Here is an 11,618-nt window from a genome sequence, read left to right as displayed (position 1 = left end):
TTACACACACAGATCCTGGAGCCCCGGGGGTGATCGCGACCGCTGGGCACTCGCATCGGCTCCTTGGGTGAGCAGGGGGAGCGTGAGCGTGTGCGCCCCTAGTGGCCAAATCTGTAGGTGACGTAACATGGCGGCGACTCGCGCAGCCGAGCCATGTTGCCGCAGTATAACTGGTTAAGAGTCCAAGACGTGTACCACTTACTAGAAGATTCAAAGACCCGTCTTTACAAAGCAAAGACCACATAAATGTATAGTTTTACATTGACGTATATATTTGTAGTGTGCCTGTTTATATAATAACAGAATAAATTATAATTTTAAAGAGTACTCTTTTTAGCGGCAAGCCATAAAGCATAGACCTGTTCGTTTCATTAGATAGATTGATATTATATATATATATATATATATATATATATGTATAAGTGTGTGTATATATGTATGTATGTATGTGTATATATATGTATATATATATATATGTATATATATATATATATATATATATATATATATATATATATATATATCGGCTCAAGGCGTGTGTCTGATTACCAGGCTAGGAAGGGTTACGGCAGTGTTGGGTATCATAGCCCATTACGGGTTGGCATTACCCCTCCTGGCTCTTTCTTCCTTCTATATTGTTATGGTGTTAGTGGAAAAAGATATGACAATGAAACCTTTAATGTCAAATGAATTAGCAGTTATAAGCCCGCTTGCCATTGATGTGGCATTAGGACATTCATGATGGGACATAATCTGCAGCGCTCCATTTAATTATCTTTTCTCCCTTTCTCTGGCTCTTCTACTCTCTCTCTTCTCGCTGCTTTGTCCGCTCTTAATTGGGATGTTAATGAGTTAGAGATTTCTCTTGGTCGGTTCCCAGACACTCCTGCCCTGGGGGTAGGCATCCACAAAGGGATCACAAGTTGGGGGCAGCGAGGCAGGCTGATCACATCAGAGATGGTTATGCCGCTTCTCTGGGGGCGCAGCTTGATCGTACAAATATGCCCTCCTAATTGTTGGCTGAAAGCAGGAATTTTGTCTTGTACAAGTATTTGGTGCCCACATGCTGCAAAGAAGCCTTTTTTTTTTTAAATAAAGATACCCCATACACAGGAGATGACAGTTGACCATTTTTTCAGACAAAGGGCCTTATGAAGAACTGGAGGGGCGCATTTTGAAAATGTTGGACCATGGATCACAGCCAAACTGGATTATTGTCTTTTGAAAATGATAAGCTTTTGAAATCTAGGTGACAATCCTCATCTATGATCTTTACTAATTAAGCCAGCCAATCCTCTCAACTACAGTAGGGTAGGAATAGGACTAAATTGTTTCCTCCTCTTTTAATCCAAAGGCGTTTCATAGTTAGTAAGGTTGAATAAAGACACCAGTCCATCCAGTTCAACCTAAGTGAGTGTCTACCCCTATCCCTGTACATTGCACACTCACATTGCTCCCTACCCTCAAGGAGCCCACAATCTAAGGTCCCCATTCATATACTAGGGCCAATTTTGGACAAAAGCTAATTAACCTACCTGCATGTCTTTGGAGCATGGGAGGAAACCGGAGTACCCGGAGGAAACCCGCACAGGGAGAACATGCAAACTCCAGGCAGGTAGTGTCGTGGTTGGGATTTGAACCAGGGACCCTTTTTACTGCTAGGTGAGAGTGCTAACCACTACACCACTGTGCCGCCTATAATTGGCACGTTGATTTACTATACACTGGAGAGTGCAAAATCTGGTGCAGCCGTACATGGTAGCCAATCAACTTCTAACTTCAGCTTGTTCAGTTAAGCTTTGGCAAAAAAAATCAACTGGAACCTGGATGGTTTTCTATGCAGAGCTGTACCATATTTTGCACCCTCATGTTTTAGTAAATCAACTGCAAAGTGTCTATGGCCACCATCTGACCGGCAGCACTTGGATGGTCTATGAATGATCTTTAGAAGATCAACTCATTCTAATTTATTTAATTGTCTGTGTAATACATTGCCCGATTCCAGGAGCTCCTCCTATGTAGGTTTGGTGGGTATGTATTCCAAAGCTTCTGTTTCCCCCTCTCTCAGTTGTATATATCACCAATAAACAATGGTTTGATCATTTATTATTGGTTTTCAGAAGGGATTAATGACAAATACAGCCACACAGGCTAAAACATCTGTTAAAGAGTGACAGGGAGTGAAGATACATAATTAAGTATAGCAAAATTTTTACTTTCAGGGCCTAAAGTAAGGGCTGATATAGGAGCCTCTACTTGAGCCTAAACTTGCGGGTCAGCGGCCTGGATCAGTGTTTGGGTCCATGGGTCCTGAGAGAGGATACATTGGCTATCTATCCCCTTTCAGTCCATTCTAAATGCTGCTGCAAGACTCCTCCACCTTACAAACCGTTCAGTGTCTGCTACTCCACTCTGCAAATTCCTCCGTTTGGAGAACGCTCCCCCAATGAATTAAGTTCAAAGTACTAACAAGTACTTACAAAGCCACCCAGCCCCCAGCTACTCTTGTCTCAAATTAACAACCTAATTGTTCTCTTTGTTCCTTCCAAGACCTCCTGCTCTCTTGTTCGCTTGTCACCTCCATCCCATGCTCACCTCCAGTACTTCTCCCAAGCCTCTCCCATACTATGGAATTCCCTACCCCAATCTGCCTGATTTATTGCCTACTCTGTCCACTTTTAGGTGATCCCTGAAAACCCTTCTCTCAGAGGCATAGCTTGAAGCTTGTGGGCCCGATGCAAAAGTTGACCTGCCCCCCCCCCCCTAACACCCACCACTTCCACCCTGCGTGCAGATACACCCACCACACGCCAAGATACTCAAGAGTTTAGAGTTCCCAGATTTCCTCCTTAAATTAGAGGACAGGGATCACCCCTGGAGAATCAGAGGACAGGAATCACTGCTGGAGAATGAGGACAGTGACCCCTGGCAGGTCATTTGGCAGAGCTCCTTTCCCGTTTAGGCACTGTAAACAGATCCCCCCCCCCCCCCAATACACAGGGTTGAAATCACATTCCTTTACACAGAGTCTATCAGTCTTCACTGGGTGTATCGGGCTTATATGTTGCCGTTCTGACCTGTGAAATCACCTGGTCGGAATGGCAGTGTAGTTGCAGTAGGCAGATACACCCTGTGAAGATTGTGACTGACTGGCTGTGTTGTAAAGTTATGTGATTTCAGCCCTACAGAGGAGGAGCAGTATAGAGTGCTGTAATGGGAAAGAAGCGGGCATAGCATCCAGGGTGGAGGGGGTGGTCAGGGGGCTTTGGGGGTTGGGCGAAACTTAGATTGGGGGGCAAAGCCATGTGACATGAAATCTGGAGCCTGCAGCCCCTAAGGGGCCCCCTGGGGAGGTGTTAAAGGATTTGTTTTAGCAAATTCTGAAGGTTACTCTGTCAGTGTTGGCAGGTGTTGGGGGAAGGTAAACTCCCGGAGGTACGTGTCTGATCCCCAGTTGTCATCGAAGTGGGGTAAGCGGACATAGAATCTCAACTAGTGACTATAAGACACTGAGTAGTGTCATACCTCACCAGGGACATTGGTCCCATCGTAGCTACAGGACGGCACTCTCCTTCTCATGCCTCGTTGAGCTTGGTTACCATTCCATGTTGCCAGCACACAACACAGACACTTCCCCATCCTGGGCTGTTCTCACCCCATCCTCCTCTCCATTCAGGAAATGGCTCACAGCTTCTCCCCAGCCAATGGGAACAGAGGGGTGTGGACTGTGAAAGGCAAAGGGAAAGTTCAGTACTAGAGCATGGCTGTGGGGCCCTAGGGCAGATCTGAGGTGGATTTTGTGGCAGATATGATAATATGACAGGGAGTCTGCAGGGGTCCCCTGGAGCTAGGGACGGGGTTGCGATTGTGACCCCTGCAACCCCTTATGCTATGCCCATACCTTCTATTCAGAGAAGCCTACCCTACCCACACCTAACAATTGCACTTTTAGTTTCTCCAACGATCAGCTCACCCTCCCCCCCCCACAAAGTTACCTTTTGTATCACTTGACCCTCCCTCCTAGATTGTGAGCTCTAGCGAGCAGGGCTTTCTGATTCCTCCTGTATTGAATTGTTTTGTAACTGTACTGTCTGCCCTCATGTTGTAAAGCACTGCACAAACAGTTGGCGCTATATAAATCCTGTATAATAATAACAATAATAATAACAATGAAGGGAGACCATGAATGAAATAAACAAGCTGTAGAAACTCTAACAAAAAGGAAACTCAAGGAAGGAGAACAGAGGGCTGGAGTTGGGTAAAAGGATAAGTATGGGATAAGGGGTCTGGGATCAGTAAGGGAAAGGGGTCTCGGAAGAGGCGTATACCATGGGCAAGTAAACAGAACAAAACTCTGGATAGCCGTACACTGGAGAAAGACTTGAAATCCCGTCTTTATTTAAAATCCGCCCAGGGGGAGCCAGGATTACTCATAGCTACGAGTAAGCACTGATCACGGTGCGACGCGCATCAGAATTTATTTGTACCCTGTTATCTTCTTGCTGTGGATTATTTGATCTTGATTTGATGTAACCCACGTTGTTTTAATAAAAGACGGGATTTCAAATCTTTCTCCAGTGTGCGGCTATCCAGAGTTTTGTTCTGCTTACTTGCCCACGGTGTGTGTAACGGCCAGCACCTGGGGCTCATCAACAGGACATAGAGCTTTAGCCCTTGAGGGTTACTTCGGAGCGGTGATTTTTCTTTTTTTTATCAAGAGGTGTATACCACCAGATAAATTCAAATGTGTGCATGTGAGAAGCTTATAGAAAGTATCCCAGAGGTGAAGATGTTTGGAAGGCAAGCCAATTGATTTGGGTAGGAGCCAGACAGGTGGCTTAACAGGTTTAAACAAAACTTAAAGTGGTTGAAAACCCTTACAAACCACTTTGACCTACAGGTAAGCCTAGCTTAAGGCTTACCTGTAGGTCCAAGAAATATCTCCTAAACCTACATGGTTTAGAAGATATTTGCCGAAAGACAGGCACCGCTGTGTACGGCGCATGCGCCGTAGACAGCGGCGCGCAGGTGCACTGAGCCCGCCGCTGTCAACGGCAATATTCCACGAGTGACGTCATCACGGCTTCGCCGAATGACAGCGGTGGAGCAGCGAGACCCACCGAGAAGATGGATGCTCCGGACTACATGGGACAGCGGCGACTTCGCTGGCTCCTGTGTCAGGTAAGTGACACATAATGGACTACTATGCAATGCATAGTAATCCATTATGCTTTACCTTTGCAGAGAATCAAAGAGGAAGTAAACTCATCAGGGTTTACTTCCTCTTTAAAAAACAAAGAGATATTTTCTAAAGCCCAAAAAATTTAATAAAATATTGCACCGTAATTCTACATATACATTTTCCTCCTTGCTCATGTACATGAAAGGGGTCGATCTACATGCAAACTATAAAAATGCATATGCACATTGGCTTTTTTTACTCTTCGGGGTTTCCAATAATTTTTTTTTTACTATTGTAAACAATTTTACTCTCCTCTCTAATAATTAATTGACTTCTTGTCTTCTAATCAGGTTTCCACTTTAAGGCATTCAAATCCCAACATAACCTCTAGGCAGATGTCCACGGCTTTTCCTCATCACTGTCCAGGAAACGCTTCTGCCACCCCCTAACAAGATTACATGACAAGACACAGGCCCCTATGACAAAACCTTTAACCTCTCAGGTAGGCTTCAACAATCCAATATGCCAAATCCTGGCTCCCCCTGGGCGGATCAGATCCGAGAGATGAAGATGTTTGGAAGGCAAGCTTTCAAGTAAGTCATCTCATAAGTAAGACATTGGCAGAGATAATTTCTTTCTTTTGATGTCATCCAAGGATGGGTTTAGAAGTCAGCGTGAGCTAAGTGGTTCTGGTACATTGTTGGCAGAAAACAAACACAGCTGCCAGTTTTGGAGGCCATATTGTAAGGTACTACAATTAGACTCCATACAAATAAGACCAATTTGGAAAAGCTGACCAGTACTAAGAGCAAACCAATTTCTAGTAAATAAATTATGGATTTGTGATTGGTGGAGGTCATATACAGTAAATCCCCTTTGAGCTGGATGATAGATATTGGGAGTGGGGCTAACTAAAAACTAACAGGGGCCTTGGTACAAACTCCAAAGATCAGCTCACCCACAAACATATAGGTACTGTAGGTTGTTGACCTCGCTAGATGGCTAATTTGTTTACCTGTGTGCAGGGGTTTTTCTATCTTGAACTAGAAAGCTTTTGATGTTTACAATGGTGTATGGGGCAATGTTAAACTCAACAGCCCCGGCAGCCATTTAACAGCAAACCACAATTATGTTCTATATCTGTTATTTCACTGTCTATCTTTAATGTCTACATATAGTGTAATATATGACAACACATTCCCAGAGCATGCGCTATAAAAAGTGGCAGCACAAGTCCTTCTTCTCTAGGCATTTTTTTTTTTTATCTTGTTCTTAGCCCTTGTACACACGGTCGGAGATTCAGACGGAATGTGTCCTATCGGACCGTTTTGTCGGATAATCCGACTGTGTGTGGTCTCCATCGGACTGTTTCCGTCTGAGTATCCGACGGACCAAGTTTTCCAACTTGCCCGTAAAATTTTCCGACAAAATGCTCTGATCGGACATACTCCGATCATGTGTAGCCTACTCCGACGGACAAAGTGCCACGCATGCTCAGATAAAATTCCTAGACCAAAGCTATTGGCTACTAGCCTGAACGTAGTCCCGTAGTAACGAAGTAACATCATCACGTTATGTACAATCGGATTTTCTGGCAACTTTGTCCGACCGAGTGTATGCAACAGTTTCGGACAAAATCCGTCGGGCAAAATCCAACGGATTTGGTTGTCAGAATGTCCAATCGTGTATACAAGGGCTTAGAGAGGAGTCCCTGCTTTGACTCATTCACCCGTGTGTTTAAATTTTAGTTTTAGCTAGTGAGCTCTGTTTACAACAAGCTCTTTCAACAGAAGGTAAAGAGAAGGTGGACAACCTCAAAAGGAGCTTAAAGCTTAAAGTGGAACTTCAGTCATTTTTTCATCTTTCCATCTATTAACCTCCCTGGCGGTATGAATATTTAAGATTTTAGGTGCTGAAAGTGGTACAATTGTTTTGCATGAAAATTTGGCGTTTTATATTGTAGGCCTGTAATTCTTAGCAATAACTCACTTAAATCTGTCCAAACCAGAGTCTAGCAGACATCCCGGGTATGATAAAATTTGAAAAATTTAATCATAAATTATAATATAATAAATAACTATAAATAATTATACCAAATAATAATATAACAATAATAAAAATGATCCAATAATGTAATCAAATCAAAAACACAGAAATTTGCTCAGTTGCAGAATTGTCGCTGTCATTACTTTTCAGTATTTGATGACGGATCTCCCCACAAATCGCTATCACTCAATTCTGCGAGGGATTCTAATATAATATCGCTGTTTTCTAGCTGGTTTAAAACCACTTTTGGTGTAACGGGACAGTTTTGGTTGCTATGGACAATCTCCAGTTTCCAGGCAGAAAGAACAGTTTTTATAATATAAAACTGCATGCAGGACACTGGGCAGACCACTAGGGACCAAACGGGTGTGAAATAATTACATACAGCAATGTAAACTGTAAGATTACATTATACTGTATGTAATGTGTGTGTTTTACTTTTTTAATTTGGCGCCGTTCTCCGTCCTCGTGCGTCGCAACGCTGGCAGGGAACGGAGCCCGGCTCCGTGATTCATCGAGCGGAGGACGAGCCGCTCACACTGCGAGATATCACTGGATCCAGGGGTCAAGGTAAGCAGACTCATCCTGGATCCTGCGATGCGATCCCAAGTCTGGCTGGGGATTACCGCTAATGGTACTGAATTTTCACCCCGAGCCAGACCGCCAGGGGGGTTAAATCTTCTGCCCTTGTTGTTTTAACTTTGGATAGCAACATTTTTTTTCCTGCCACTAAAAACATTATACAGCCCACTTGTTTCTTGCCTAGTAAAAAGCCTAGGCTTATGACATCATGCACAGCTCTCTCTCTCTCTTACGCTTGTGAGAGTTTGCCAGGAAGGGAGGGGGGTGAGTCATAAGAGGGCCAATGACAGCTGCAGAGCTGGAGGTGTGTGTGTGTGTTAATCCAGAAAGTGAACAGGCAGCAGCTTCAGCTGCCCACAGTTAAAATGGTTGCAGCGAGACTCAGTGGAGGGAGATTTCTGCAGCATAATTGGCAAGTACAGAATCACAGTATATATAAAATAACATGCAAAGTGGTTGGAGGGAAGCTTCAGCATGGCAAAGATGTTTTTATTACAAATTATGTAAGCAGAGTATAGTTCCTCTTTTAAAATAGGAAATATTTGTTTGCAGTACTTCTCATTTACCTTTTTAATAAGTAGCTTTGACAGTGTTATTGCAATGCCCAAATGCTGAGATACTTTGAATGGGTAAAGCAATGGCACTTTTAATTGAACGTGTCTTCCTGTTCTCATTTCCCACACTTTCCTATGTAACTCATCATAGTTGGTCACAAATTCATATCTCCATCCTGGATTTGGTACCTGCAAGAATCTTCTATGACATCATCACATTTTATGATAATGCTTATAAAATGTGGTCTTGCTTTTCAGGTTTAAGCAGCAACATAGTATAAAGGACACTGCAATGGAATCAATGACAGGTGCGCCAATAGCTCCAGTATATAAGCAATTTTTTGATGTGACATTGCTGCTAGCGTTGCTGATCATTGCTGATATTTTAGTGCTTGGTAGATGCTGGAGCGTTCCATCACTTGACAGTTTGAGGCGATTGGTGAGATTGTTAGCAGTCTGCTATAGACAGTAGGTGGTGTTTATTCAGTCTTCCGTTCCCCCTTGATTGCAACAATGTGACTTTGTAGGGTACCGTAAAATGTTTAGAAAGGCTGGTTTAGGAAGTAGATGCTGGTAGGGAGGGGTAGGCGAATTACACTCCCTCCATATTCCCCTTCTCGTTGGGTGCCAACTGTAGGTCACATTGGAGGCCTACCCCATGATGGGTTCTTCTGGGTGATGCTAGGCACCCACCTGCAACAGGATCCCTCTACTACTCATATGGGGTACATTGTGCTGTTTTCATCAATGCCCACCTCCTCGTTGGGTGCCAAATGTAGATCACATTGGAGGCCTACCCCATGATGGGTTCTTCTGGGTGATGCTAGGCACCCACCTGCAGCAGGATCCCTCTACTACTCATATGGGGTACATTGTGCTGTTTTCATCAATGCCCACCTCCTCGTTGGGTGCCAAATGTATGTCACATTGGAGGCCTACCCCACGATGGGTTCATCTGGGTGATGCTAGGCACCCACCTGCAACAGGATCCCTCTACTACTCATATGGAATACATTGTGCTGTTTCCATCAATGCCCACCTCCTCGTTGGGTGCCAAGTGTGGGTCACATTGGAGGCCCACTGCACGGTGGGTTCTTCTGGGCTACACTAGGCACCTGCAACAGGATCACTCTACTACACATATGAGGTATTTTTTTATGTTTCCATCAATGCCTTGGGAAAAGGATGAGGCCACCATGGGGAATACTCAACCTTAAGGCAGGTTATAACTCCAGTTAACTTTCGTATCCCCGTGTAAATGTACATCCTTCCACTGTAATTTGCATTCAGTGGGGACATGCTGAGGCTTGTCCACAACCACCTGTCCAGCATTTTCCGCTACGATTCCCCAGTAGCGGATTGGGCCCTGCTATGCACCTAGTGCAGGCTTCACACATGTACTTGACTTGACTCTTGAACTTCCGTACCTCTATACAGGATTGGAACCTCTATGGCACAAATCCGCTCCAGTTGCTCTAGAAGACAGACAGCTGGCATAAGGAGTGCTGACAACAACACCCTTGCTGCTAGAGGCTGTAACAGATACACAATATCAACAGGCTGCATTAACTGACTGTAGACTTCCGTTGCCCATGGCAACCACTTGCTGTACTCTTAAGTGCTGACTTTTCATGCCCTAATATGCTAGTGACCCCAAAACTGTATAAATGTGCTTGGTAGATGCTGGAATGTTACTTGCATTATACCCCTTTTAGTAACTTCAGACCAGGCGGAAAAAGGTTTCAAAACCTTACTTGAAAAAGTGCAAAAGGTGTTACAAAGTCCAATATTCAAAAATCTTTCCTACATTCCTAACCCTAATTCAGGTTATATGCTGCCCCGGTGTACCTGCAAAGGTAGTATGCATGTGAATAAAAGTCCATCAGTGGCATTCTTCAGCAGTTGGTGTCTTCAGGATGAACCCCAAGTTCTGATGACTTTATATCAAGGTAGAAGTGAGCGATATTCTTCTGCTCCTTTATGAGTGCTGCTTTCCATCTCTTTCCCTTATGGGCATGGGTCTCTCTCTCTCTAACCTTCCAACTCTCTCCTGGGGGCCCTCTGCTATGGGTACTCTCTCCCACACTGAACCACTGTCCCTCCTCTACATCACAAGATCAGTGGGTCGGACCCGGTGGTTCTAAAGTCCAAAATTTTTTTTTTTTTTTTTTTACCATACTGCATTCCCACTAACTAACTGTTCATCCCACCCCCTTCCCGAAAAACACTTGCCTGACTCCTATCACAGCTGCAGCATTGGCCTAGCTGCACAACTGCTCCTCTCACTTCCTGGTCTTCAAGGAGACATTGAAAGCAGGAGTAGCCATAGGCTGCTGCTTCTGTCAGTCAAACTCCTGTGAGGGGAGAGTGGGGGCATGGCTTGCCAGCACTGTGCGTGTCTATGTATGCACATAACACAACAAAAATATTACAGCGCACACATGCAAAACTAACGTTTACCTCCAGCAAGGCTTTTTAAAAACATCTAGACAAAAAACATTATCATAAAATATGGGGATTTGGTCACACCATATTGCTATATGGTGCTTAAGCCCACTTAATGTGACAAAGTACCCCATGATTATTGGGTCCTACACTATCCATAGACTAGGAGATCCTGCTTCTCTAAACCATGGGAGCCATACACTCCTCGATATGGGAGAACATGAGGTCTCCACCATGACACAGGTGGTCACTAATGAGAGGTACTTACTGAGGGAGCGGGGTGCTCCACCCAACAGGATTTGGTCAGAATCCATACAATAGACAAACATGATATTTGGGGGGGGGGGGGCACACCCAAATATCTTGTTTGTCTATGTATGCACATAGCCTGCCTCAGGAGTAATCACGCATTGGGTGTCCCCTTAGCACCCAGCTTGATAAGGAGGCATCCAGAACAAGAAGGAGCAAACAGTGTTGGTGGAGGACTTCCACAGGAGGAGGTAAGGGACCGCTCTGTGCAATATTGTTGCACAGAGCAGGTGTTACATGTTTTTTATCTTAAAGAAAAACATCTTTTGGTAGCCCTTTAAGGTTTATGTAAAGGGTTAGGTTTAGGGTTTATTAAAATTTTAGGGGGCAGGCCAACTCATTGGGTTACTATTTTGTTTTTTGGAAATAAAATTGTTTTATCTTGGGCTGATTCATTTGTCTATTAGGTGTAGAATTATTTGAAAACTCTAACTCTACACCAAAAAACTTGGAATAAACTTCTCACACCAAATATAACATACGACTGACTAGTGGTGCAG

This window comes from Lithobates pipiens, unplaced genomic scaffold (assembly GCF_037356315.1).
Source record: "Lithobates pipiens isolate NorthernLeopardFrog02 unplaced genomic scaffold, aLitPip1_a1.2 Scaffold_13, whole genome shotgun sequence".
NCBI classification, from domain to species: domain Eukaryota; kingdom Metazoa; phylum Chordata; class Amphibia; order Anura; family Ranidae; genus Lithobates; species Lithobates pipiens.
The sequence above is the reverse complement of the archived record's forward strand: the minus strand, read 5'-3'. Positions refer to the sequence as shown.